The sequence below is a fragment of the Piliocolobus tephrosceles genome, chromosome 13 (genome assembly GCF_002776525.5).
Source record: "Piliocolobus tephrosceles isolate RC106 chromosome 13, ASM277652v3, whole genome shotgun sequence".
Classification (NCBI taxonomy): Eukaryota; Metazoa; Chordata; class Mammalia; order Primates; family Cercopithecidae; genus Piliocolobus; species Piliocolobus tephrosceles.
Genome location: NC_045446.1, coordinates 50,925,277 through 50,929,659, shown reverse-complemented (window position 1 = coordinate 50,929,659; position 4,383 = coordinate 50,925,277).

Genomic DNA, 4,383 nt, shown 5'->3' with positions numbered 1-4,383 from the left:
AAACGGTTTAATGGACTTACAGTTTCATGTGGCTGGGGAGGCGTCACATCATAGGGGAAGGCAAGGAGTATGGTGGGAGGCAAAGAGAGATTTGTGCAGGTAAACCCATTTTTAAAACCATCAGATCTCGAGACTTATTCACTATCACGAGAACAGAACAGGAAAGACCCATGCTTATGATTCAGTTATCTCTCACTGGATCCTTCCCACAATACATGGGAATTATGGGAGCTGCAAGATGAGATTTGGGTGGGGACACAGAGCCAAACCATATGACCCTTCAATGAACAGAGGAAAGAAAGCATGCAGTTTTTAGGGCCTAATGTTTACTGAAAGGTAGAAGACTTAGATCCCACAAAATCAAGGATTCCATTTTATACTGAATCCTGGGTCCTTAAAAAGAAAAACTATGAACTGGTTAATGCAATGCTACCACAGTGCACCTCCTGCAAGACCATTTCCCTGAGGCTGGTGGGCAACCCCATGCCAATCAGCCAATTCAGTAATCAGCCCATCCCCCATGGAATTTTATCTCTCAGTATCAAGAGTTTCTGTATCCTCTAGATACATAAACCAAAGAAAAACAGGTAGTTCCTTGTGGAAATAACCATTTAGTGTAAGCAACTGTCATCAGTCACCTCTAACACTATAGCTCTTGCCCATGACTTCCAGCCATTGTACACACTGATGTCAAGTTCTCTCATAGTACAAAGTAACCTCTTATGTCCCCACATACCTAAAATATACAAAAGATAAAACAATACAAAAGAGAGCAGTTTTAAACTTGAGTGGAATCTATCCATTTACAACTTTTAGGGTTCCATGAGGAAAAACAGAGATTCCTTCCCAAAAAATGAGTCTTTGTCACCTTTCCCTGTTTTTCCTAGAGATCTCAGGTGACATTGTTTGGATCTGTGTCCCTGCCCAAATGTCATGTTGAAATTTAATTCCCAGTGCTGGACATGGGGCCTGGTGGGAGGTGACTGGATCATGGGGGTGGTTTCTCATGAATGGTTTACTACCATCCACCTAGTGCTGTTCTCGTGATAGAGTTCTCACAAGATCTGATTATTTAAAAATGTGTGGCACTTCCCTCTATCTCTCTCCTTCTACTCCAACCATGGGAAGTGCTGGCTCCTCCTTCACCTTCTGCCATGATTGTAAGTTTCCTGAGACCTCCCTAGAAGCAGAAGCCACTGTACAGTCTTCCTGTACAGCCTGCAAAATCATGAACCAATTCAACCTTTTTTCTTATAAATTACCCAGTCTCAAGTATTACGTTATAGAAGTGCAAGAATGAACTAATACAGAAAATTGGTACTGAGGAGTGATGCAGTGCTACAAAGAAATGTGGAAGTAGTTTTGGAAATGTGGAAGTACCTGGAAATGTGGAAGTAGTTTTGGAACCAAGTAATAGGCAGAGGTTGGAAGAGTTTGGAGGGCTCCGAAGAAGACAGAAAGATGAGGAAAAGTTTGGAGCTTCCTAGGGACTTATTGAATGGTTATGACCACAATGCAGATTGTGATATGGACAGTGAAGTCCAGGCTGATGAAGTCTCAGGTGGAGACAAAGAACTTAGTGGGAACTGGAGCATAGGTCACTTTTGTTACCTCTTGGCAAAGAAGTTGTCTGCACTATTGCCTCTGGCCCTGTGGATCGGCGAAAGAACTTTAGAGTGATACTATAGGGTATCTGATGGAAGAAATTTCTAAGCAGCCAAGTGTTCAAGATGTGGCCTGGCTGCTTCTAACAACCTATGCTCATATATGTGAACAAAGAAATTATGTAAAACTCAAATTTATATTTAAAAGGGAAGCAGAGTATAAACGTTTGGAAAACTTGCAGCCTGACTATGTGTTAGAAAAGAAAAGCCCATTTTCTGGGGAGGAATTCAAACCAGCTGCAGAAATTTGCATAACTTAAAGGAAGGCAAGTACTGATAGTCAAGACAATAGGGCAAATGCTTCGAAGGCACTTCAGAGACCCTCTCTGGCAGCCCTTCCCATCACAGGCCCAGAGCCCTAGGAAAACAATAGTTTTGTGAATCTTACCCAGGGCCCTGCAGCACTGTGCATCCTCAAGACACTGATCCCTGCATACCAGTCACTCCAGCTCCAGCCGTGCCTGAAAGGAACCCAGGTACAGTTTGGGACACTGCTTCAGAGGGTGCAAGCCATAAACCTTGGTGGCCTCCACATGGTGTTAAGGCTATGGGTGTGCAGAATGCAAGATTTGAGGTTTGAGAGCCTCTGCCTAGATTTCAGAGAATGAACAGAACAGCCTGGATGTCCAGGCAGAAACCTGCTGCAGGGGCAGAGCCCTCATGGAGAATTTCTATAAGGGCAGTGTGGAAGGGAAATGTGGGGTTGGAGCCCCCATACAGAATCACCACTGTGGCACTGCCTAGTGGATTTGTGGGAAGAGGGCCACTTTCCTCCAGACCCTAGAATGGTAGAGCCACCAACAGCTTACAACATGCACTTGGAAAGCCATAAGCACTCAATATCAGCCCATGAGAGCAGCCATGGGGGCAGAGTTGCCTGAGGCCTTGGGAGCCCACCCCTTGTACCAGGTGCATCCTGATTGTAAGACATGAAGCCAAAGAAGATTATTTTGGAGCTTTAAGATTCAATGACTGCCCTGCTGTGTTTCAGTCTTGCTTGGTGGCTGTAGCACCTTTCTTTTGGCTGATGTCTCTTTTGGAACAGGAGTACTTACCCAATGCCTATACCTTCATTGTATCTTAGAAGTAAATAACTTGTTTTTTATTTTACAGGATCATTGGAATTTGCCTTGTCTCAGATGACACTTTGGACTTCTGAGTTAATGCTGAAATGAGTTAAGATTTGGGGGCACTGTTGGGAAGGCATGATTTTATGTTGCAATGTGAGAAGGACATGAGATTTGGAGGGGATGAGGAGCAGAATGATATAATTTGGATCTGTGTCCCCATCCAATTTCATGTTGAATTGTAATCCCCAATGCTGGAGGTGGGGCCTGGTGGGAGGTGATTGGATCATGGGGGTAGTTTCTCATGAATGGTTTAGCATCTTCCCCCTAGTGCTGTTCTCGAGATAGAGTTCTCATGAGATCTGGTTGTTTAAAAATGTGCGGCACTTCCCTGCCCCACTTATGCTCCAGCCATTGCAAAATGCTGGCTCCTGCTTTGTCTCCTGCCATGATTGTAAATTTCCTGAGGCCTCACTAGAGGCAGAAGCAGATGTGCTTCTAGTACAGCCTGCAGAACCTGAGCCAATTCAACCTATTTTCTTATAAATTACCCAGTCCCAGGTTATTTTTTATGGCAGTGTTAGAATGGACTAACACACCAAGCTATTTCAAATTCCCTTTTTCAGGTCCCTCATGTGATATCAAGGGCATCAAGAGAAAGGAGAGACAGACAGATAGAAAAACAGAATTCAGTCAACTGAGATGTTTTACAGAGAGAACAGAGGTCTTAAAACAGTATACATGTACTTTTGACTATAGAGCTCTTTAAAAAACACTTTTTAAAAGTGTTTCCTCAAGCCATCTTACTTTGCTTCTGCTATTAGCTGGGCCTTCCACTGTCAAATGGACAACCCACAGAAGCAGCCATCTGACTGCATCAGCTACTCACTACCCTTCCTTACAGCAGTGTGATGTATGACAGATGGCTCACAGTTAACAATTGCTCTAAATCCATCAGCATTTTCAGGGTGTTTCTGGATTTGCTTGGTGGCCTACCAATGTCTAACAGGTAAGCCACACCACTCCACATTGAAGTGGCTGGCCACCTTGGGATTTCCCCCATGGATGCTTTATTTCCTTTGCCCATTTCTTGGTCTCTCAGCTCCTGCCTGGCTTGCCACATTTCTGTGGTGGGCAGGTCTATGCAAATCTACCCACAGAGGTCCAAGGGAGCTGAGAGGTTGAAGAAAGAGGCTGAAAAACTAAGTTTCTCAAAAACAAAACAAAAAAACATTTAATAGGGACTTATAAGTGGAAGCCATGTCTGTGTTTTGGGCAGCAGCAAGACAAGAAGATGGACCCCTATAACATTACCTCCTAGACCCAGGGCTTATATACCATAGGGAGGGAATGTGTAGGGCAACTGTAGGAAAAGCCAAAAATGTTATGTGAATATGCCTAGGGCCTGATTTATGGTCAAGGTTGTTTAGACCTAAGGACAGGATTTAAGTACATGCTCTTACACAAGGAACAGTACATAAAATAGAAATTTTTTTTTTTTTGAGACAGAGTCTCTCTCTGTTGCCCAGGCTGGAGTGCAATGGCATGATGTCAGCTTACTGTAACCTCTGTCTCCTGGGTTCTAGCCATTCTTCTGCCACAGCTTCCCAAGTAATTGGGATTACAGGCACGTGCCACCATTCCCGGCTAAT